This window comes from Pinus tabuliformis, chromosome 3_2, assembly GCF_031772625.1.
Source record: "Pinus tabuliformis cultivar Carrire ecotype Pingquan chromosome 3_2, CPIR1, whole genome shotgun sequence".
NCBI lineage: Eukaryota > Viridiplantae > Streptophyta > Pinopsida > Pinales > Pinaceae > Pinus > Pinus tabuliformis.
Window position 1 is genome coordinate 412,654,265 of NC_142302.1, and position 26,902 is coordinate 412,681,166.

The 26,902-nt window shown below is 37.6% G+C and overlaps 1 pseudogene; it reads right to left on the minus strand.

Moving 5' to 3' along the window:
• The window catches only part of LOC149181127 (uncharacterized), a 122,069-nt pseudogene that overhangs the window by 82,533 nt on the left and 12,634 nt on the right, over positions 1–26,902 (minus strand).

Here is a 26,902-nt window from a genome sequence, read left to right on the forward strand (position 1 = left end):
GCGTCATAGTTCATGCACGTTAAAAAATAAACATAAGCTTTCGAGCAGTTTTACCGCGGAATTTATGCTCGTTAAAAAATAGAAAAGCGAGATCCGAGCAGTTTTAGCGTCATAGTTCACGCTCGTTAAAAAATAAACATAAGCTTTTGAGCAGTGTTTTGGCGCATTCAAGCTCTTTAAAAAATGAACCCAGTACCGGTAAATAACCATTGTGATCGTAAATTTATTAGCCATAAAAGCCTTGGTCGTGTTGCACCCGCCACCTCCATTTCATTTGGCCAATCGTTCACCTCCATATGATTGTTTACCCATTTTGAGGAACAGCTGCGAAGAGTGATTTCACTTAGCCATCCTTGTGACACTGCCGTGATTGGAAAATTCCAACCTGTACCTGGAATCCGCTGCTATCCCTGTTTATCACTCATTCCTCAAAAGACGAGTCTTCTTTGAGCTCTTTTCTCCCGACTCGTAAAATATGAAAAGTTTGCCGAGTTTTGGCCTTCCAGCTCGTTAAAGTGACCGGAAGAGCTATCCCTCCTCTAGATTTTAATCTTTTTGGACCTGAGGGATTATTGCACAAAAAGGTCGAGCGCTTGTTTTATTCGGCTCGTTAAAGTTATCGAAAACTCATCCCTTCTGTATTGTTTTATACTTTTTCGGACTTAAGGGATTAGATGATGAAAAAGGAATTTTGGAGTTAACTTTCTGTACCTTTTCAGACTCTCTAAAAATGAAAAGGACCGAGTTGTCTTTGTCGCTAGACTCGTTAAAATGATTAAATAGCGACAAACTTGTCTTTAGACGAGAACGAGTTTCCCTATCGCTAGGCTCGTTAAAACATAGCGATGGGCTTGCCCGAAGGGCAGGTTATAGAACAAGCATATGTTATCCTCCTCAAGCTTGACAAAAATAAAGAGGTACTGGTCAGAAATGACTGGGGAAAAATTGGGAGAACCTCAAATACTTTGATGGTAGCAAGTCGCTCTTGAACATGACACTTTGTCCTCCGTACCACATCGGGTTGGGTTGTTTCATTCACCGGTCTCATCACCATGGTCCTCGCCAAACCATCCGTATTTGGGGTAATGCTACCGATCCATCACATTAGTGTCGTTATATGTATAAGAGATGTGTTCAGAAAGAGTCAACCGTGTCCCATCCACTGCCATACATTATCCTTCATCCACCCATGATCGCCACCCTGAATCATATCTCACAGTTTGTTTTCACCTCCACTAAAGTCATTAGCTCCGTTCCGTGTCACTGATGTGGGATTCATTAAGGCCCTCCTTTGACGGTTCGCTTCTTGTCGACTTCAGCTCATTATCCAAGAAGTTGATCTAGGAACACCCCCCCCAGTACTTTGAAGCTTGCATGCCTCAATGGCAAGTTTCTCACTTCCGGCGACAGGTATACATCAATGACCTTCGACCAGAAGATTTTGCGTGGTGTTTGACACCAAGTCCTTTATTCACACCATGTGAATTGTACTTTAGTACCTTGAGGGTCATTGTCATTATTGGTGATTCCTCTCGCGCTTGTTAACGGTTTACATTATTGACCGGTAATCAAGCGATGTCTTTCCATGTTCGACTTCAGCGAAATTCTCACATGGATCGACTTGTACTTAGAGTGAAGATCGAACGAGATTGAAGACCCCGGATCTAGTTTCATCCATCCGGGCTGCGATATATATTCAGGAAATATAAAGACATTTGATATGTACATCATTGCAGCAGATGATCATCCTACTCAAAGGATGATAATTTCAGCAGAGAATTATCAGTCTATAATCAGACGGTCGTCTGTTATGTGTACCAAAATGAATTTATAAAGCTGAGCATGGGAATGCCCGCCTCAGCTAGATCATGATAGCAGAATGAAAAATAATGTATTTTATTGTATTTTTATTGCAGGGCACCTCTCAGCGATTGAATGAACTTCGGATCCTCCTAATAAAGCATTTCACCCGATAAACGACCTCATACTTTAGGGGGCAACTGTTATAGACATTTTTGTGCCTAACAGCATGGAGCATGAAATGTCAATAATCTGAGGGATCCAAAGTCCCTAAACATGTTGTTCTTACCCTTAGAGGAACAAGGTCTACAAACCACAACACTGAGAATCAGTTCTCCACCCAAAAACACTCAAAAACAGGCTATTTCTGGATCATGTCAGCTGCTCCACTGAGCATCTGCGCTGAATGTCAACTGCTCCTCCTTGTACCTGCGCTGAAGGTCAAAACTAATGAAGGCTACCTGCGCTGGGCAAGATTGGCCAAGTGGCACAGTCATTCTGCAAGGTGTCAACTGCCCAGGAAGCTTCCAAACTGACACTTGGGTCAAGGAATTCGCCTAGTGATGAGTAAGAGAGTCTTGATCTCCAAGTGGAAGCAAGATTCTCCAAGTGGACTCAAGAACTGAAGATTAACTAAAGTGGGAGAGGACACAAGTCAGCTTCAGGCCAGTCTCAAGATGACTCATCCTTTCTCCAAAACCCTATATATAGAGCTCTCTCATGAGGTCTAGGGAGGCTGGAATTTTGTGTAAGTAAGGAAGTGTTGTTGGTTTGTGTATAGAGCTATTGGGTGTTTTTCTTGAAGGAGGTGAAGAGGAGATTTCTTTCAGCTGGGAGGTGTTGCTGGATTGGGCCCATTGTGGTTGTAACTCTCTCAGAACTTTACTTCTATTATCAATAAAGTATTTGAAGTTCTTCTATATGCATGTGTCTTTATGATGAATAGATGCTTGTATATTTGATTTATGCTAATCCTATAATCGATTATGGATGTATGCTTCTTGTAGTTTCCTTTTCTTGTGCTTTTACAGGATCTGTGTGTAGCTGGGCCGGTGAAAGGGCAAGGAGCTAGGAGCAAGCAGCAAGGAGTGAAGACTGGATCGACTATTAGCGCAAGATAACGGTTAGTAGATCATCCTTTTCTTCCCTCTCTCATCTCATAAAGAAGAAACTTTGAATAGCTTTGCATTCAGTTGTTGCTGGAGTACTATCACCTTCAGAGTGGGATAGAGGCATTCTGCATTAGATACTTTTCCCCCCAACAGCTAGGTTTCCGCGAGAGAATATGACTAGTCTGTACTCCCGTATGTGATTGGAAGAGGGGGTTATTCTAGAACAAGATTCTCTTGTCAAAGTTACGTGAGTGGAGTAGCCTCCTTCACTCACCTTTGTCTATTTCGGCAGACATCGCCGAAGAAGTGTTTTGTTTGCGCTGTGAATAGAACAATCTTTGGGTGACCTGTAAGAGGTAGACCTCTCTCGGTAAAAATAATGTTTTAATGGAAGAAAGAAGGGGTAACCTTGAAACTCTGTTTTATACTTGGGGGCATGCAAACCTTTTGGAGTGCAAGCAAAGAGCGATCATTTATCTGTTTTTTGGATTGGTCATTTCCTAACTTGCATAAAGAAAGGATGTGGGGTAAAACTCTAAAAATTGCCATTTTATATGGGACATTCTTATTATACGACTGGATTAATCGAGCAGTGTTACCGCAAGGTTCAAGCTCGTTAAAAAATAAACCCACATCGAGCAGTTTTAGCACATAGTTCAAGCTCGTTAAAAAATAAACATAAGACATGAGCAAATGTTTCCCCCCGCGTTTAAGCTCATTAAAAAATGAACTATTCACCGATAAATAACCATCATGAATGTAGTACTTCAGCCATTAAAGCCTTGGTCGTGTTTGCACCATCACCTCCACTTTTGCATTGACCGATCATTCACCTCCATTTGATTGTTTACCCATTTTGAGGAACAGCTGCGAAGAGTGATTTCACTAGCCATCCTTGTAACACTGCCGTGATTGGAAAATTCCAAACCTTACCTGGAATGAGTTGCTATCCATTTTATCACTCATCCCTCAAAAGACGAGTCTCCTTTAAGCTCTTTTTAACTGACTCGTAAAATATGAAAAGATTTCCGAGCCATTGGCCTCTCTAGCTCATTAAAGGGACCGGAAGTGCTATCTCTCCCCTAAATTTTAATCTTTTTGGACCTCAGAGATTATTACACAAAAAGATCGAGTGCTTGTTTTGTTCGGCTCGTTAAAAGTATCGAAAATTCATCCCTTCTGTATTGTTTTATACTTTTTCAGACTTAAGGGATTAGATGACGAAAAAGGAATTTTGGAGTTACCTTTACGTTCCTTTTCAGACTCTCTAAAATTGAAAAGGACCGAGTTATCTTTGTCGTTAAACTCGTTAAAAGTTTAATAGCGACAAACTTGTCTATAGACGAGAACGAGTTTCACTATCGCTAGGCTCGTTAAAACATAGCGATGGGTTTGCCCGAAGGGAAAATTATAGAACAAGCATATGTTATCCTCCTCAAGCTTGACAAAAATAAAGAGGTACCGGTCAGCAATGACTGGGGAAAATTGGGAAGAAAACTTGAAGAAACTTTGTTGGTAGCAAGTCGCTCTTGAACATGACACTTCCACTCCGCGTCTGAGTCGGGTTGGGTTGTTTCATTCACCAGTCACATCACCATGGTCCCATCATACCATCCACATTTGGGGTTAATGCTACCAATCCATCACATCAGTGTCGCCGATATGTTCAAGAGAAGTCATTCAGAGAATTCACCTGTATCTCACCCACTACCATACATTTATACTCCATTCTTTCATGACCGCCACCCTGAACCTTATATCACCAGATCGTTTTCATCTTCATTAAAATCATTTGCTTCGTTCCGTGTCATTGATGTGGGATTCATTAAGGCCCTCCTGTGACAGATCACTTCTTGTCGACATCAGCTCATTATCCAAGAAGTTGATCTAGGAACACCCCATTCAGTACTTTGAAGCTTGCATGCCCCAATGGCAAGTTTCTCACTTTCGGCAACAGGTTTACATCAATGGCCTTCGACCGAAAGATTTTGCGTGGTGTTCGACGCCAAGTCCTTTATTCACACCACGTGAATTGTACTGCAGTACCTTGAGGGTCATTATCATTATCGGTGATTTCTCTTGCGCATGTTAACAGCTTACATCATTGGCTGGTAATCAGGTGATGTCTTTCCATGTTCGACTCCAGAACAGCTTTCACATGGATCGACTTGTACTTCGAGTGAAGATTGAACGAGATTGAAGACCCCGGATCTAGTTTCATCCATCCGAGCTGCGATATATATTCAAGGAAATAAAGACATCAAATGTACATCATTGCTGCACAGATAATCATCCAATCAAAAGGATGATGGCTCTATCAGAATCATCAGTCTACACTCAGACGATTGTCTATCCTATGTACATGAAAATGAATTTATAGAGCTGAGAATGGGAATGCCCGCCTCAGCTAGATCATGACAATATTATGAAGATAATGTATTGTATTGTATCTTATTACAGGTCTCCTCCCATCTTGAAAGAACTTCGGATCCTCATAATAAAGCATTTCACCTGACATCAAAAGATTAACGACCTCATGCTTTAGGGGGCAACTGTTATAGACATTTTTGGGAACTACAACCCCAAGCATGAAATTTCCATAAACCAAGGGCTCCTAAGTCCCTAAAAGTGTTGTTCTAACCCCTAAAGGAACAAGGTCAACAGATTACAGCTTCTCCCAGAAGTTCTCCATGAAAAACTGCTCAGAATTGGTCAAAACAGGATCATTTCAGCTGCTCCACTGGCCAAGTGCGTTGCATCTCACCTAAATACACTGTGTGGGTGCATTTAATTTCAAAAAGCCCTTCTATGGGGTGCGATGGACGAGAAATGACAAATGGCAGTGTCATTCCGCGAGGTGGAGAGGCAATGGAAGCTTCCAGAATCTTCTCCTGTGACACTTGCCTCTTTGAATTCGACCAAGGATGAGTAAGAGATCATCAATCTCCAAGTGGAAGCAAGAACTATCAGAGGGAAGACACTAATCAAATCATAAGCTGACTCATCTCCATTACAAATATCTATATATGGATCCCTCATCCCAGAGATCCGAGAGGCTGGAATTTTGCATATTGTAAGGAATTGCTGTTGGTTTCTTGAGACAAAAATCAGATTGTTGGGTGATCTAAGCTTTGTATGAGTGAAGAGGGGCTTCCTTACTGAGAGGTTGATGCTGGGTCAGAACAAATGGTTGTAACTCCTCTTGGCTCTTTCTTGTTTATCAATAAAAGCTATTCAATTTTTCCTCCATGCCAATTTTTCCTCCATGCTCTTGTGTCATTGATGTTTGCTACATTTGTATGGTCAATTTACATCTGATCCTAGATTGTTTATGATTATAGATCCATGTCTTTGTATAGTGCTATGCTACTGTGATCTTACAGGTACTTTGTGAAGTTGGGCGTGCAAGGGAGCAGGTAGCGAAAGACTATCAAAGAAGAGAGGAATCAAATCAGGAGATTAGCGCAAGACAGAGGTTGGTCTTCTTGTTCTTCTCTATCTATAATTCATAAAGGAAAAATGAAAGTAGCTTTTCTCTGTTTGTTTCTAAGGCAGCTGTCACACCTTAGTGGGATAGAGCAGTTCTATATAGACACTTTTCCCTATAACACACATGAAGAGGGATGCTGAGAGAACATGGTACAAGTTTCTTTACTTAGTCGCAAAGGATGATATTAGGGGGGTCATTAGTTGATATCTAAGCGATTGGCACACCCAATCTGGCAAAGCTGTGGGAACAAGTAAGGTTGTAGAAGTAGAAATGGGGAAAACAACAGCTACAAAAAAGGCCATGAAACACAAGGAGAAAGAAGCACAGAAGGGTTCTAATAAACACACATAAGCACAAAAGGCTTCTACGAAAGAGAAGGAAGTGAATAAGGGAAAAGATGCGCAAGTAGCAACATCGCAGGTCACCATTGACCTCGAAGAACCTGAGACAGAGTGCATAGATGTTGAAGTTGAAACCGAAAATGAAGAGGAAGGGGGCAAAGACCCCTATGTTGAATCGAAGGATTTAGAGTCCCCCTTCAAGATCAATAAAGACAAAAGTGTAGTTCGACAAGGCCACGCAAGAAGGAGAAGTTTAACAAGTTTGCAGGTATTGAATCGTTGGCCCTCATGGAGGGGGATCTTGATGTGATAAGCGATGTTGTCTGCTCCATAATAGAAAATATATGGGGGCACATCGAGGACCACTACTAGCAAGTACTATACAAAGTGAAACAAAGCCTGAAGGAATTGCAGGTCTAGACAGGAGTTATCCTAGCGAGTGTCATTCAAGTGAGTGCGAGTCAAAGTCAGGTGAGTGGGACATCAAAGGTAGAACTAACTTCATGCCTGTGCACAATAATGCTTCCATAGGGTTACCTGCATGCTGAAACAACTGAGGATTTGGCCAAGCTGCTGAATATGACCAACACAAGTATCAACCTTGCAGCAATTCCTTTCCAGACCTTGTACAAGCCGCACCAAGGAATTTCATATGAGCTCCATGTCTGGGAGAAATGAGCTCTATTGATTATCAAAGAGGTAAATCTAATAATCAATATATTTTGGTAGAGAAAGCGCAGGCCTTGCAGACTCGTGACGAGATGATGCACCACAATAAGAAGTTAGAGGTGGCACTTACCCAAGTGTGTAGCAAGCTTCTTCAGCTCCAAATTCCAGCCGAGGTGGCCTCTATAGAGAAAATCATAAGTTTTTTGTTGCAGTGAAGGAATCCAAGGAGGAAATTAGAAAGGTTCGGTTTGAGCCACAACTGCAGATTTTAGAGCTTCAACTGAAGTCATAGCCAACCACACCTCTAAAGGTTAGAGAGCAGTGTGAAGCTAATATTAAAGCAAATATGACAATTTTGGCCACTACAGTCAAGGATTGCAGCCAATTATTTAAGCTGACAATGGAAATGTGGGCCTCACTATAGGAGGACTGATAATTGCAAATGATTAAAGCAGACATCTGTGAAAAGAAACTGTAGTTTGATGAGATCAAGGCGACAATGTGGACCTTAGCACCTGTGTAGAGGTTCACTAGATTCCAAGAAGGGAAATTCATACAGACTTAGATTGATGAGTTGTGTCGGAAGTAGGCTATAATTTCCACAAGGATGTAGCCTTGGGCTGATGAAGCAAGCCAACTATCACAGAACATCCAGAACAAGTTAAAATCCCTTTAACAGACACAAAGGACCATGGGCTTTGCAATTGAAGGTCCAATAATGGAGAAATTGGTCGAAGAAGTTTCCTAGGTTGTCGGGCAAAGAACAATAGATCTTCAAGCGTTGAATCTCGAATTCAACAGCCTGTAAGCGAAGGTTGAGGCAACACCAATAGAGTGGCTCAGGATGAGTCACAACTTTGTGTTTGGGGCCTGTTGGGATGGGGTCCCCTCGGTCAGTTTTTATTAAATTTTGTTAAGATATTGTAAAGTCTCTGCATTTTGAGGCACGGAGCGCATGTAGCACAGGTCAATAGGAGTCAAAGGGGAATTAGGAAGGTCAAATCCCCTTAATTTGTTAAACTAAAGTTGTTTTGTGACCCACCGATGGTTCGCGGATCATGGTATTGTAATGAAGGAAGAATATAAATTATAGAAGAGTTGTAGGAAGGCTAAGAAATTGAGAAGTACATGTTTTGAGTTTGATTTTGAGTATTTTGTACTTGGGCAAAGGGGAAGGCTCCTGTAGTTGTGTGCACAGAGACCTTGATAAGTCTGTAGTTGAGTGTGTGAACCCCTACAGTTGTGTGCATAGGATTGAAAAGAGTTGTATCTGAGAATCTAAACCATAATAAAGACATATTTTGAAGTGATATTTGTGTATCTATGTGTTTCTATTTAATTCTAAAATTATGATATTTATGAACTTTTGAATCCCTTTAATCATGAAAAGCACTTAATATAATTTCAAAGATATAGATCTGCTTATTTGTATGATTTTATGCATGTTTAGTGCAATGGACGAAGGAAAAAAATATGTTAACTGTTAATTACTATAAGTTCTAGGTTTCAAGGATTAGGATTCGCGAAGGTCAAGATAAAGCCCTAAACCTTCATAAAAATACATCACATAGCCCTCTCAATGCAAAAACTTAGTTCTAGCATACCCCAATAATGCCTTGGGTGAGACTGCAACCTGCGCTATGTGGGTTGTTTCCGAAAGGGTTGGTAGTGTAGGGTTTTGTTGGTTAGCGTAGCTAACTCCAAATCTAGGTCCAAGCCCCCTCAAGCCAACATTGGTCTATCGCAACAACCCTTCATCTTCTGCAAGTGCACAACATTCGACCCCCTAAATTCGTCCCCCAACACTAATGTTTTTTAGTTGCCATTCAATATTCTTGGAATGGTAGCATACTTTGTTTAACCATTAAGACTTTGATCCAAAGAGGGGTCTCTTTCAATAATCTTCCATGCAATCAGAACTTGAAAAATTGTTCCACTCTAGAAAAGGACTCGTGATCTTTGGCTGCAAACTCAACAATATAGCATTCTAATGTCGCATTGACCCAAAAATAAACAACCCTTGTTATATTTGTGTCTAATCAGTGGAGTTAAGCCAAATCAGTTGTCAACCAATCTCTACAAAGCCCAAGTTGACTTCCAACCCCTGCTTTGACTTGCAACCATCTTGACCAACCTTGTAACTTTTTAGGAAACTCTCACCATAATATTTTGTATTGGTCACAGGTAGGATCAACATACATAATTTCTTGTTTAACCCAGTCTCGTGGTTGAAAAATGTGTTACTAGGTTTGGTCTTTACAAATATGAAATTTACTTTTGATTCTTATAAACTGTAAGATGAAAGAAAATTATTATTATATTTTTTGGAGCGTGGGTTTCATGCTCAAGGTATTTTACTTTTATAGGTCAAGCACCCATTGAGTGCTTCTAGGGTTTTTGCTAGGTCAAGAAGTCAAAAGAGTCATTGTCATAAGTTCAAGATCCCTTCAGGCACATTGTAACTTGTAAAGAAAATTATTTTTTCCTTAAAAGTGTCAAAATACCCTCCAAGATCAAGTCAGCTTAGCAGTTAGAAAGTCGGCCTAATTTGAGGAGCCACATCCACCTTTGAGAAGCCTATATAAAGGAGTAAATTCGACCTCCTTGAAGCACATTCATCTCGCTCATTCAAGCAAATTAATAAGAGGAAGAAAGGAAACGAAGAAGGAAGATGAAAAAGGTTAGGAAGATAATTAGCCCTAGAAAGGTTGGCCTTGGCCTTGGAGGGTATTGGTCTTGGTCTAAAGGTCTTGGAATTCATCAATTGAAGAATCTATAAGGAAGAGAAGATATTTGTGGGTTTTCCTCTAAGGTGGAGAGGTTTTGGCCCTAGCTTGCAGCCTATATTATGTGTTCTTGTTCTTCTTATTTTGGTAGTTGTTTGATGATACAAAAACATCATAATAACAAGTGAATTTAATAAGTAAGATAAGTAAAAAGAAATCATAAACAATTATTAAAGAAGATAAATAACTCTAATAATTTCCCTTTATATTTCTCAACACTAGGTTATTTTACCTTAGTTGAGCTTGTTGTAAAATAAAATGGTCAACTTTATCATGCCACAAAGTCTGAATACCTCTACCAAAAATTCTAGACACCATGATCTAGATCCCTTTTAAAGCTTAGGGTCTTGAAAACAAAAACGTTTGTTAGTGAAAAATTTATAGAAATGAGGACCCAGGGTTCGACCTAATCTTGCCAACAAATATGGCCATCGTAGTCTATATTTTCGCTGACATTTTCACTCCCTTTATGCTAAGGAGTGTCTCATCCTCGGAGAGTTAGAACCATGAAAATAGATAAGGGATCTAAATTAGTATTGGAAAACTAGGATTGTCATGATATTGTTTACACCATTAACATCCAATCATCCTATGCGACAACATAATAACCGAGACATGCATTCAGAAAAAATACATAGAGACACCATAATAGAGTCAAGAAATTTGAAAAGGGTCCATACAGTCATTAAGTTAAGCAATACAAAATTTCCCAAAAATTATTTCTTTATTAATATTGTCAACCATTACATCAAGGATCAGAAAAATCTCCACAACCTTCTCAGATCAAATACTACACCAGAATCTACAATACTTGAATCAAAACTTCTATGATATGCATAATTCTATAGGTAAGTATTATTAACGATGGATAACATATGGATCTGAGTTTCGTCTATCAAAAATATTTCCTAATTTGTTCCTATACATCTCCTTTTATAGGCTCGCTCACTTGATTAGGTCCTTGCGAAGGTTGCTTGATCCCACCTTTGATTTGGTCCTCTTTGACAAAATCTTCGTGCCTTTTCCATTTTTATTGTTGATCCTTTCAAAATTAACTGAGTTTTCCTATTTCCATGAGTGCACTTTCCTATTTTTTTGGCTTCCGAGGTCCTAATATTTAATTTTCTTTCACATTCAAATTTATAGTGACCTAATTCTAGTGCCTTTATCCATTTTTCCCCCAAAATTGTTCTGCAAACATGTTTTCCATATTTCTCTGAAAAAATGAAGGACCCAACAACTTTCAATCCTAAGTAGTACATCAAACAAAAACTATTTGTATCAAATTCAACAACCAATTCCTCTTACTCTATGACACATTCAAATATTTCTTCCATGTAAGATCTTTTTAACGCATGTGTACTAACAATATGTCACTTCAAGACATACTTCAAGATTGATGATCAAACTATTCCCTCTGAATCTAGAACTTGCTCCCTTTGAATCCAACTTTTGTCACAACGTTTTCTTTGTCCTTTCTATCATTTTCTATCAAAACCTATACAACCTTTACCATATACCTACAATACGCACTAGGAGGTATTGGAAAAATAGTTACAACCAAACAAGGAATACAAAAGCAAGTGACTACTAGAGAATAAAAAATATTAATGTTTAAAGGAGAGATATGGAATACTTATCTTTTAACAAGAATATCAGCTCCCTCTTGATCTTATACTTCTTGCATCCATTTTATAAAACATCTCTGTATTCAACATTATCATGATAGCATACCTTCCTTGCATGAGTTGGGGTTTCTTCTTTTAGTGGAAATGCTTCATCCTATGGTTTTGTCCATAACCCTATGAATTATTTTATTCAATCCCTTGCTAGGGTTTACAAACACTATATATTCCAATATCCAAAACCCTAGAATCTAGAAAGACTTTTAGTCTTCCAAACCTTAAATTTTCTTGCAAGTCCAACAGTCAAATGCCACCAAGTCTCAATCCTTTAGCAATATATCATATTGTGTTGAGATCAAAATTTCTTCCTCAACCATTCTACTAAACATAATTTGATCAAGTTTTGTATTTCAGTCTTTAGACTTTGAAGAGGAACTCATCCTCTTGTCATGTATTCTAATTCAATACTCCCTTGTCATAGTATAAGGTCTATGTTAGCAAATCGTATCAATGCTTTGCATTCTTTTTAACGATTTGTCTTATGCATCATCTTCAAGGCATATTTAGTGATAGTGAATCCTCTTTCCTTTGATGTGCAATAACAAGATTCATAAAAATAAATTTTGTTGATGCTTTACATTTTTTAAGTCTTCAACATCATACTTTTGTAACCTCTTTGAACGTTTAGTAAAATACATACTATCCTTTGCACTTTTAGCCCGTATTGTACTTTTATATCACTCATTACGTTCATAGAGTTCAAGGAGGCATCAAACTTTAGACTAGATCATGAAAGTTTATTGTTGTAGTATTCTTTGTATGAGAACTAGAAACCAAGCAAAATGTTAAATTGAAGAACAAATCCATCTTGAGTAACATCAATACTAAACTTCCTTTAGCTAAGAAAGAAACTTTAGAGATCAAATTTAAGGAGAATAATTTAATTTGATTAATTTTCAAGATGTCAAACATTTTTGGCATTAATGTAGGTTTGTTCATTCTTCTTATCCTACCTTTTAGGCTTACCAACCATATTTTGAGAGAGTCTTTATATGTCAAGGTGACACATATCCTTTATATATTCAATGAGTACTATCAGAGATGTTCCCTCTTGTAATGATAGAAACCTTGAGTAGATTGAAAGATAACTTTGTTGACTATGGACTTTTGGACTACTACTTTTGATATTCTTCGATCTCCTAAGGAAACATGAATTCCCTTTGGCTTCTATACTATACTTAAGAAATTTTCATCCTGTCTGAGATGGGACTGGCGTATTTGACCCCTTAATGGTCTTAGGCCTTTCAAACTGTCTTGAGATACTTGGAAGAAATTTCAATCTTTGACTGAAACTCAGGCAGGGATAATTGTCTATTTTCTAAGGCTCTTGGTCCTTTGAAATAGACTTTTGATTCCCCTTCAACCTACTTAGATAATATTTGAGACCTTTAAAAAATTTTAGAGACTATTCTACTTTCTTTAAAACATTTTGTCACTATCTCGCAGGCTTGATAATTCGTCATTCCTTACCAGCACATAGAGTAGTAAAAAACAAAAAATTACCTTTCTTTCAGTGAGTTCATGAGCTAGGGATAGATAACAAAATTGAGCCCTAGAGGATGACTTAAATGACTTGTTTTCCAAAGGATTTCCTTTACCATGTCTCTAATACCATGTTGATTTTATAAGTGCAAAATACACTAGCACTCATCTCTGAAACTTGATAATTACTTTTGATTATGTAGATTATTTAGCACTATAATGTATCATAATAAATTACACATTCAAAAATTAAACCATAAGAACAATGAAGAAATAGATATCAGAATACACAAGAGAGACATAAGATTTTTACCCTGGGAAAACCCATCAACCTTATTCTTATAGAAATATTTATTCCAACAAGAGATACATCAATTCAATGTTAATGGTCACACTAACCAGCAAGATGCTTCCATAAGAAAACCACAAAGATGCCAAGTCATACCTCCTTTATTTTTCCATAAGATCCTTGTTGAGTAGCTTGATTAATGTTTGTCATGAAGGCCTAGTTTGTACCTTCTTCTTCCATGGTCACACTTCAACAAACTCAAAAGTATATTGATTCAAGCCACATGAAACTCTAGCTTGATGGCATGCTTCTTCTCCATAAGAACTCATAAATTTCCATAAAGGTATTTACCATAGGTTTTTGTCTTCTTCAAAGAGTATATTTTTCCATCCTCCATAGAAGATCTACCACAGACCTTCAATGGCTTCCACAAAGATGCATCATATATTTTTGATGGCTTCCACAAAAAATATATCATAAACTATTTCTCCTCTAGCATAGATATATAATCACAGGAAATCTCTCCTCTAGCATAAATATATCCCACAGTCTTTCACTCTTCTTCAACAAAATTTTTCTCCTCTTCAACATAAATAAGCCACAAAAACTTCACTCCACTTGTCTTGTCTTTCTTCGCTTGAGATCATAGATAAGTGTGTCTCTTGTGTGATTCAAATGGTGTCCTTGGAGGGAGGACAAGTCTTCTTCTATATATATATATATATATCTATATATATATATATATATATATATATATATATATATATATATATATATATATATATATATATATATATATATACATATATATATATATATATATATATATATATATATATATATATATATATATATATATATACATATATATATATATATATATATATATATATATATATAGAGGAAGGGGATCTGAATAAGTGTCACATGGTCTTATGCATCATTTTGTCGCATTAGGAAAATGACCATCGGTTTGGACCTTTTGCTATCCACAAATGTGTCCCAAGACATTCCACTGCAAAGTTAGAATCTAAATCATCGCAAAGAAAGTGGAATTCCTGGATCCCCTGGTACAAAAATCCTATTTTTGGTGACCTTCACATTTTCCTAGTTAAATTCTATTCATACAAAGAATACCATTAAAAGTTGCGCACAATATTCAATGTCTTATACTATGACCTGCGAACATGAATCAACGAATGTAAAAATAAAAATTAAAGTCTAGAAGCATTGTTAGTAACATCTATCCCAACCAAAAAGCTTTGAATGGGTTCCTATTCAGCCCTAATCCCTCCCATCATGGGGAAACTCCCCTTCCTTTTTGGAACACCTATCCCACTAATAGTGGATCTCATCCCTTGGAGAATGGATCCATAACTTCCCATTCTTGGCTTATAAAGCTACTACATGTTTGAGGATTGGGAGAGGACTATTGGTAGTAGGTTTATGCTATTGATATTAGCTTGGAAGGTTAGTCTTACAAGGGAAAGGGTTGGAGATTGCAGAAGGGACTTGCAACATCAAGGTTATATGGTTGTAAGGATTTTCTCCAGTTTATTAATATAAAAGAAATTGTTCTTTCCTAATTACATCTTTGTTGATCTAGTTTTTAGGATTCCTTGATCGCCTACATGGGTTGTATTTATAATTGGTTAATTAGTCCATTTATCTCTTTGATTATATTTTGGATGCTTTGATCTCTTGTTTTCCTTTGTCTATGTAGGTCTCTTTCAGGATGTTATGGAGAAGTTGTGGGGATCAACGAGAGGAACTCTAAGGCATCAAGAAGCAAATGGACGAAATCTTTGAAAGGGGCTTGATCAATAATTTTTTTAATCGGTAAGAGGCCTCTATCATTGTATTTTCTTTTAGTCAATCAGATTCTAGAGAAAGGTAGAAATTCCTATTTTCTTGTTACTAGGGTTCTTTGAAGTCTAGGGAGATCGCTCTTGTCTGCAAGAGGGATAAGTTCACATAACAAATTGGTGGCCATACTGGGGAATTGTCTCAGTCTCCTTTAGTGTTCCTTGTTTTTGTTGGAATAAGGAGTTACTAAGGGGGGTGTGAATCAGTAATTAAGAAGCTCTAATATTTTTCTTATTATGCTTATAGTCCCTTCTTATATTACTTTACTTGTGAGAGAATACATTCACAAAAAAAAATGAACCAATAATATATTAGACCCACAAGTTCAAACAAAAATCACATGAGCAACATACATTTGACACAATTTTTCACGTGGAAACCTAGAGGGAAAAAACCACCAAATTTGTTGTTTTTTTATGATGTAAGTTAAGCACCCACTTAATTACATCTATTTGTTTGTGAGAACCCACTCATGGGAGGCACTAACCCATTTTGTTTAGCAAGCACCAACTTGCCAAGAGGCACCAACCTCTTTAGTATGTAGACACAAACCTACCTTTGATTGTTTGCTGGCACCCACTGGCAGGAAGCACCAACTCCCTCTTTTTGTAGATCCTTGTCCAGATTACTAGAAGAACCATGTGACACACCAACTTCATGGATTTTTTGTAAGCATCAACTTGCAGCTCCTTGGATTTATGAAAGCACCAACTTGCAGGAGGCACCAACCTCCAAGCTTTCTCAAGTACCCACTAGAGATGGAAGTGCCTCCTTCTTGTATGTAGGCTCTAGCTCACGCTGAAATAAGAACATGATGTTCTTTGTAATTGGCAACCACTCTACCTTATATCAGCTCTCTTCTCTTCATGCTCTGCTCACTTTGCAACGTCACACTGATCTATTCAACAACAATCACTCATCATAGTCCACATAGTTATTTGTTCTCTACTCTTCATCAACACGAACTCAACTCTCTTCCTTATATCTCTGCACAGGCACCTATGGCCTTACTCACACAATGCAGACACCTTTTTCCTTTCCCACAATGCACATGAAACTTTAGCCTTACACACAGATCATAGGAAACTTCTGCCTTACACACAGTGCACAGGGAAATTCTGCCTTTACTCACAAAAACGTACCTCTTAGGGTCTCTTGCCTTTGCATAAGCACTCTCAACCTCTGACCTCTCTTTGCAGAACATGCTCTCACTCATCCATACATAATAGTGCACCCTCAAAGCTTTTCAGCTTAGCTCTCTGGAAACTATGTTGGTTCCCCCCATTTTTCTCATCTGAGCTCCTAGGTTTTGTTCCTCTACTACCCCCCGATCGATGCAACCACTCTGTCCTGTATTCACACTGCACAAGTGTACCTTAGCATGGTTCTTCCATTCTGTTGCTGTGTCTGACTTGGTAACTACCACTGCATTAACCATGAGAATGGGCAATTAACTGTTTCCCCATACTGAAAAATCAATTCTCTATCCACCTGCACACTCCAACCAGGCACAGTCCTCTTTGTGAACAAGACTCCTATCACTGAGGCTCTCCTTGATGATTCATGGTTTCGCATAGCTTTATTTTCCTTCAACATGGCTTCTCAGTGGACTTAGGCATGGCCTTCCTTGCTGTTGTTGTGTCTCCTGTCAGCTTCTTGTCTCAGTGTAGAAATAGAGATAGGCCTTGCAGTTCTTCATTTCCTGACTGCATCGAGCTCCATGTTGGGACATTAATTATCAGATGACTTACACACTACTTCATGAGTCCCATAGTTTAATTTACCTCACTAAAGACATGCATTGGAGCATAGAGATGGCTTGTCTCACCTCAAGGCATACCCAACACTCTTTCTCAAAGATCGTGGTCCTTGCTACCTTGACACAATGATATTTGACAATCTCCATTACTCCTAAGACCAACTCCTATGTGCCTTCATTCAATATCGTAGTTTCCGACCCATATGCCTTTAACTCTCTATACTACGCTATCAGAGAAATTCCACATCACAACTTCATAGTAGTGCAATGTTCCTGCCGGGGGCCAATTTTCCTATGCTATGCTTTGCACGCTTGGCTAAATGGATTTACATGAACAAGAGCCTGCCCAATATCGAAAGCTTCCTCCATCAGAACATTTCAATAACCAACTATTCTGAGGTTCCACTATCCTAATCCTTCGATTTTCAAGATCCTTCTACTTAGCCCTTACCACGCTTCTCACTATAGGATGGCTACCTGTGACCTATCGCTTAGCATTAAGGTGCTAAGTCTCCAAACTCTTGTCGGTGGCCATTCTACCTTTGTCAACTACAATATACCCTTAGTTCTTTGACCACTCACGACCATGCGCCAACCAATTATCGAAAGCCCTCTATATCATAATGTTTCCAAACTCCAATGTATTCAACCTCCGATTGCCGACTTCCAATATGATAACATCACTCCACGCGGTGACTCCTTATTTGTGACATATATCACTTGGTTCTGGCACATTAACCTACCCAATAAGGTTGAATATGCCTGCCAAGTGTCATGTTGTACTGTCACATCATGCTGAGGTTAGTTACCACTTTTCTTTATTGGAGCTAATCACATGCTGCCATGAGTCCTATTTGGAGCCAATCATATCCTGCCATGTGTCCTACTAGAGGAGAGAGAGTAGGACCTATCAACCTTGCTTTTGTATCGAAATCCTTTCTTAATTCTCTTTTGGAATTTCTCAGCCCTTTTAAAGGTTTATCGACACTTATTTATATCGCAACATTTTAAAGGTTCATGACTTGAAAAGTTTCAATATTGTGATCCCCGATATGTCGATGTTCCGATACACTGATATCTGTGATTTCGATATCCTCCGACCTTTAATACAACCTATTCTGATGTATCGCACCTTCGATATATGATATCATTGACATGCCAACCTATGACATTCCAATTCACTAATACGCCGATCTCTGGGGTTCCAATTTCCTAATGCGTCGATACGCTGACCTCCGATCAACAATGCACTGATATGCTGACCTCTGATCTTTTAATGTGCTGATAGGCTAGAACTCCTACATTATGATCTTTGATATGTCAATTTGCTAGATGTATTGATATCTGATATCCAAGACCTCCGATATTCTAGCCTTCTTAAGACTTAAAGTCCTTGGTCATCGGCAAGCCATAACTTCTGATCTCGGAGTCCATTTTTGGACTTCCGCATATCGTTGGAAATCTGTTTCAGAGAACTTTCCAATCAAGAAGGTTTGATGTAGGTTTTGAGACCATATTATATCTCTAATATGGCTCCAAAATATCTTCCATTCTTCTTCTCCTTTACTCTCTAGACAACTAAACTCACAACCACCATGGTGATCCTCTGCATGAAGCTTGCATCTACCACAGACTTCCTTTTAGGCCATCACTACCAACATCTGTTACACCAAGCATCCAATTTATTTTGGTTGAAATCAATTCCAAATTCCCAACACATCTCCCCAACATGATTGTTGACACCAATGCCAACACACTAGCAGATTCCTCCACTAGGCCACTAGCCATCTAGACAATGCCAATTGTCCAATAGTTTGATCTTTTCAACCTACTACACAAGCCTTCGTAGAGTGTCTGGAAATTTTAGAAATTTGGATTGTGGCCTAGATTTTATTTATTTTTTACTTTTTCTTAATTTCCCTGTTGTGCACACTTATACTTTAGGCATAATGCACACTTCTAAAAACTTACATTTCAGCAACAAAACTTATGCATACTGGTTTATTCCAGAGCATGTGCACACATTTGGAGTTTTTGAGAAACTTAATTATTTCCTCTTTAAATCCGAACTTTTTTTTTTTAAATGTTGTTTTACACTTGTTTGAGCCTCCTGTGAGTGTTTTTCAGTTTGAATAAATGTTATTTTTGGTTTTTCTTGTGTTTGGTCTTGTTTTTACAAATTGGTGTAGAGACTTGTCTCATGAATGGTTGAACTATCAAAAGAGAGATTTGTTGGTCCTGTTGTGGTTACTACCTATCTTTCTTCTCTTGATTAGATCAGGCTTTGAGCCCAACTTTCTCTTTTCCAAATTTTATTTTGAATGTCAAAGTGAATGATTTACAAGATTAGGCATTGTTTATGATACTTCTTATGCTTGTTCTGAAATGAAAAGTCATTTTTCTTTGTATTTGCTGAATTGTTCATGAAGTGAATCTATTACTGCAAGAAAATTTATAGCATTCAATTAGGGAAAATTCAATTTTAGTGATTATTGGTTTCTCATTGCATCTTTTCAAATTTGTAAGTGATTGTATTAAAGGAGAGTTTCTTTATTTTTGTGTTATTTGGGAAAACCAAAAATTTGAATTTATTTTTCAATGTTGGGTAATTTGAAATTGGATAACTACATTTTAAAGAAAAGTAATATAGCAAGGTTCTAAGAGTTTTTGTTTATATTTCAGTTGAAAAAGTGAAAGAATTTTTCCTTACCTCAGATAGATTTTTCACTGAAACAAAAATATTATATTTTCATTTTCGATTGCATTACGATTTGCATCAAGTCATACTTTCATCAGTTTCACATCCATCAACTCTGAGTAAATTACATCTCCTAAAATCAATGCTAATTTAAAAAAATCTAGAAATTTTTATTCTTAGGGCTATTTTCCACCTATAGTAGATTAGGTTGTAGGGATTTGGAATAAGGTAGTATGTAAAATTTCCAAAGCTGCAGACAAACATTAGAATCTTGCGATAGGGAGATAACTGTAGTTATTACAATTTTTCTCTAGGAAGCTTCCCTTACAAAAGAGTCAAGCACGAGATCATATCAAACCTAGTGAAGTGATCATACCCACTTCAATGGTTATGGTACAATGATTTACATGTATTACAATGGTGCTGAAAGGTACTTGAGGTCACTTGAAAGTAAACCTCCAATTAACCATCTTGAGGAGCTTTCAAGGGTGTTGAGCTTTGTTACTCTGCCCTTTCGTGTACGTCTGATATGCGACTATTCCCCCAGGTTGAATTGTTGTAGTTTGTAACCTTAGTGGCCATAATATTAGGGTTATTACCCAAGGTGATGACATATGGAAGGCCATGTTGTACATGGAATAGATGTTGACTAGACTCACTTGGACTTTTTGGAGGGAAATCTTCACTCGAGATGGCATAAATGCACTTGCACCAAATTGTTTCATTAACTAGGTTGTTAGTGTAACCAACTCCACTCACTCTATCTATAGCCACCTTTCACTTTGATCTTTACAACATTGGATTTCATCACCAAATAGTGAGCCCACTATGAAAAACGTGTTTGCATGGTTTGAACCCTTAGATTTTTTTTTGCATGTGTTAAATTGTTTGTTTTTTACTTTTTAGAGACCTTAGGATTGGATTGTGAATATTATTTGATTTTGTGATAAATTTTCATCCTAGCTGAATTACCAAGGCTGTCATGTAGAATTCAAGGAAAACCACCTGAATACACACCTAGTCAATTGGAAAAGATAAAATATGAAAGTTCAAAGTCAACATGATCTAAAACCTCAAAAGAACCTGAAACATCAAAATTTTTACAATATGGAATAGTAGAAAGCGAAGTGAAACCAACAAAAGAAATAGAATTAGGCTTAGTTCACTCTAGCCTAGAGATTACCGAAGTAGTTCAAACTAAATCTGATACTGGTGAAGTTTTCAGATAATGAACTAACCCAACTAGATAAAGAAGACCTGATTCTAAAGTTTCTCAACCTGAATCACCTTTTTCTACTTTAGCTCCTACTCTTGAGCCACCTTCACCTTGAAGGTGGCTAATAATTACGACTAGATTACCTCCTAGGTTAATTAGCATTAAAGATATTATGAGAAACAAAGAGGTAGAAACACCTCATTCTCCATTTACTGGTAGTGAATATTTTGACCTAAGAGTTCCTTTATCTCCTTTCCGACTTGACCCTTGGTACTATACCACTTTAAATTTTTTAGGTCAGAATTTGTCACCACCACACATTCCTTTTTATTCACCATAAATAACTATGTTAAAAATTCCTATTGGGAGCCAACCCATTGATTCATCCATGTTTACCAACTCCCTGGAATCACTATTGTATGGTGGTTCATCATTTCCTCCTAGATACCAATCACTTACTCGGAGTTTTTCAGGAGATTCTTCTTCTCGTCAACCTTCTACTTGGTCATCTGGTTTATCTATGTCTATTATTGAGAGCATGACTTCCATGCCTGAAGCACTTACAACATCAGACCAACAAATTCATGTGATATCTCGTAACTCTAGTAACCCCAACCAGTATTTATTACCATCCTAGGGGGGAACTACCTTATCCTCCATCTGGAGGACAACCTATTGTTGGGGATCAACCTTTTACCAGAACTTATGGTCAAATACCTCATCTTGGGCTACGTCAACCTGCTAGAAATCAAACTTTGCATGGCACTCCTTATGCTAGGATGAATACTATTTGGAACCCTACTTTTACTCAACAATATGGTCCAATTTCTCCACAAGTGCCATTTTATCAACCTGTTCATCCTACTAGACAACCTATTCCTCAAATACCTATTCAAAGTATTGTTGTACCTGTCCAGCAACTTGTTTAGGGGATTCTTCAAACAGTTGTTGAACAACCTGTCTAAGGAATTCCACAAACACCTGTTCAGCAACTGATTCAATGACCTGTTCAGAGTTCACCACAGACACCTGTTCAAACACTTGTTTCACAACTAGTTACAAGTTGAGGTGGGTTGGCCTATGGAAGCCATTGTTTGGTTTTCTTGGTCTATTCAATGAGATCCCACATTCATGCTTGTAATATGGTGTGGGGGTGATTGGTTGAAAGAGATATTTGGTTCAACCAAATCTATGGTCGGGTGGTACATGAAAGTCTCTGACTTGGTTGGATTTGTATATGTTAATAAGATCTCCTTTTCCTTTGGTATTTTCATGAGTAAATGTGCTTGTAAGTATGTGGATTAAAAAGTTGTTTCATCATTGATATATATTTGGTTATTTTCTAGTGATGAGAATGTTTTATGATAATATTGATGTATGGCTCTCATCATGTTTTAGTTAGTAGATAAAATAATAATGAATGAATGACCTAATAGATAAAAATTCATTTACTGGGAGGAAATTTCAATCCTCCTTGATGATTCTCACATAAGTATGAGGTCCCTATGTTCAGATATTTTCTTATGACCTGTAGATTTCATGTTTGTGAAATGTTTGACAAAATTCCTATCATAGCTAATAGGGGCGAGATCAAGTCCTTGGTCAGTTTTTTGCATTAGTAGGCTTGTTTCCATGCCATTTATCAATTCTGTAAGTTTCATGAAGTTCTAGGTACCGGCATGAATCTTGGCCCTGAAAAAGTGGTAATTAACTTGGGGTTGTTGGCATAGGAGTTCCTAAAAAAGGCCATAGTTGCATGCATGCCTTGCTGTGGGAGTGATTGTAGGGTCTCATTCACAAGCATGGATTTTTATGTGACCGAATAGGGGGTCTAGATCAACAAAACATAAAGTTGTCTCAAGGGTTGGGAACTTGGAAGGGTTGGTTGTCTCCTGAAGGTTTTGTATCTCCTGAGCAAGGTCATATTGGTCTTTTCTTGTCGATTACGCTTCCTTAAATATACTTGGGGAGTTGAATCATATCATAGTAACTCTTCATCACATGTTTAACCTAGTTGGACCATCAACTTGAGTAAGTGTGGGAGGAGGGTGTTACAAAGTGGTATCAAAACATGGTTCAATCCTTGGCCTAGATGGGAGGAATGTGCTTGTCATGCATGCATGAAGGATGTAGATGTGCTTGTTATGTATGCATGGTGGTAGTCATTGTTAGAATTGTGTTTCCATGTAGGAGTTGATGATGTTGTTGTTGTGATGTGTTTGTCATGAATGCATGTCGGTTGTATATGCATTTGTTATGCATGTCAGTGTCTATATGTTGTTATGGATATCTTGTCATGGTTATGGTTATGCATGTATATTAGGTCAAAGATTCATTGTGGAACTTTATTGTTGCATCTTATGTCATCATCATCATGATGTGATGGTTTAGATAGAGCACAAGATGAAAATCATTAAAGTGAGGTTGCAACACTATACTTTGGGGTAAGAGCATATTGTCATACAAGTTCTTATGGTGGGTATGTAGATATGTTGGTTAATGGTTGTTATAATAATTAGGGTTATGTACATGTATTTTAGTCTATGGTTGTTGTGGTTACATGTATGATAGATGTTAGTTAATCAATGTGATCACATGTACATGCGTATATTAGTCATGAAGGATAGTAAATTGTTTTTATATGAATTATGTTCATATGCATGATGGTTATCGTCATTGTACCTAATATATTGATGTGATATGTATCGTGTTAAATTGGATTAGTCTATGCAAATGGCCATGGTTACGATACTCAGGTATGAGTCAATATAATTGTGATATTGTGTCGTACTAATGTGCACTGACTTGTGCATATGTTATAGCCTCCCCTGAGATACTTTGAGGTATGAGTTTGATTATGTCATCTATTTGGTGTTTGAATGTTTGATTATGTCATCTAGTTGATTTATCTAGCATGGTACATTTATAGTTTGTTTGAATGTTTGATTAACTACATGATATGAGTATGTGTCTATAATATTTTTTTTTTCTATGTTAAGACTAACCTAAGTACCCACGGGGGATTTGAACCGGTGACCTATCGCAAGGAGTGTCTTAACAAGGCACCCATTCACCGTCAATCCAAAACCCCGTGGGCAGTATGTGTCTATAATATTGCACGAATGACTGATTTTGTTTTAAGATGGTTGTACTAACACATTATATGCTGAGACAATTGATATGCACTTGAGTGTAAGTAGGTGGTAGCTGTAATACTATGACTGTTGATGGTGACTTGATTATGACATGGTTTTTAGTATTGATTATGGATGATTTCAAATTAATAGACATGATACCTTGATATTTGGAACATGTGAATGACATGTGTGAGTAGTTATAGGGAAACATGTTTGGTATTAGCATGACAAGGAAATAGTTTATTTTTTTATAAATAATAGTTATATGACGTGATATTAAACAATAAGACTCAATTGTAGCAATGAAAGGTCAAAGAAAGGAATTGGGTGAGAATTCCTTGGCCATGTTTGGAAACCACAATTCCAAATGATTGACTTCTTTGCATGAATACAATAAGCCTTCTTAACCTAGACTTTCTCTTACATTATGTTGATATATGTTATATTTCTAAACATGTATTTGACGGGTATAACAACTGGTTTTTAGTTATGGTTGGATTTGTCAAGGGAATGGAGTCCCTTGAGAGATGATATGTGTACAGGATCAGTTACAGGTCAGCGTGCTAGGTACAACAAGGTAAGGTAAGCAATATATTGTTATATTTATTTATACATTAACAGTTGTGTGTTTATGGAAGTATGATCTAGGGGATTGCATGGAAAAAGATATTGCCATGAAATCTTGAAGAAGGCTCGGGTTGAGATTTCCCTTAGAAGAATTAGGACTCCATGGGGAATTAAGTCATGGTGTATGTTTCTAGTTTTGCTCTTTCTGTCTTTTGTGATTTGTTTTTGCTTGATTTGTAGTTTTTTTTTATGTATAGTGTATGGCAATGCCATTTTATTTGTGGTGTCATATTATTATTGGTTTTTCATGGTTTTCTTCTTGCTTCCGTCTTGTTCTTTCCTTTTGTGTTTTTAGGGTATTGGGAATTGGTTGGGAAGGAGGAAGTTAATGGAGCTCGGGGAAAGATAAATGAAACCTGACAGATAATATAAGACCCAGATGAATCTTGGTGCATGTATATGGGAAACCGAAGGCAAGAGTATGACAAATAGTTGGATTGGTTGGGTCCATTGAGGTAAATGGATGGTGGTAGGACAGTCATGAGAAAGGTAATTAGGAAAGGTAAAGTAAATGGATTTGAGGCTTCAGATTCCTTCACTAAGTTGGGAACTATTGTTCTCAATGTTGTGCATGGATAAAGGGGGTTCTATTAAACTTGACCTTATGTTGTGATCATGATTATGTTGATGTCTATATATGTATACATGTATGTATGTATGTCATTTTCTGACAGGGTCATTAGAGATCGTGATAGTTTTATGCTAATGTTTATATGTATGTATGTATGTATATATGTCATTGTTTGACAGTGTCATCAAGGATCATGATTGTAGAGTAATGATTACGTATGCAAGTGAATGGCATGAAGACGTTCCTGGTCTTATGAGGAATCAATTGGGAAGACTAGTCCTGAAAAATCCATGAGGTCAATATCATGTGGTTATGATTTGATATTGTGTGATTATGCTATGTCTATGTTTATGTTATGGAAATGCTATGCTGAGGAGTACATCAGCGGAATGAAAGTAGTGTGCATTACGACATGCTAGTACAAGCATGGATAAGACACTAGAATCAAGGTCACTTGATAAGGATAGTGTGGTCTTAGGATGTGCAATATTGGTGTTGTGTACATATGTTATTGTGTGCATGTTGGATATGTGGTGATGTGTGCATATGGTGTTGTGCACATGTTGGATATGCGGTGTTGTGTACATATGGTGCTATGTACATGTTGTGTATGTGGTGCTATGTACATATGGTCTTGTGTGCATGTTGTACACATGGTGCTATGTACATAAGGGGTTGTATGCATGATTGTACATGTGGTGTTGTGTGCATGTGATGATGTGTACATGTTGTACATGTGGTGCTATGTGCAGGCGGTGTTGTGTACATGTCATGTACACTTTGTATGGGTGGTGTAGAGTACATGTGGTGATGTGTACATGTTGTACATGTGGTACTAGAGTACATGTGTTATTTTTTGCATGTCATACATGTTGTGTTGTGTACATGTGGTACTATTTATGTGCATTGGGTAGTCGTGGTGTCATGACATGTGTATTCATTCTATTGTACTATGTGTACATATATGTACTATGTTGTGATATACACCAGGTGTAGGTGTATGTATCATGTTGTACATCGGGTGTAGGTGTATGTGCTGTGTTGTATGTTGGGTGTAGGTGCATATATTGTTTGATGTTGTATGTTGTGTGTATGTGTACACGATTGAAGATAAGAAAAGGCATTGGATGCTTTCCAGGTGTGGAAACAAAATTAAGTGTGTGTTATGCATGTGATTTATGATTTAGGATTCTAATTTATGATGGTTTAATTTTGAGCTAACCAAATGTGAAATGCTTATTCATGATTATTTGATCAAACAACTAGTTTGAAATGTTGTGACAAGAATTGAACAAAATTACAAGTGTACCTTATTGATGGGCCACCGATGAGGTATGATGTGAATTTATTTCAACTTATTTTGAATATGATGGA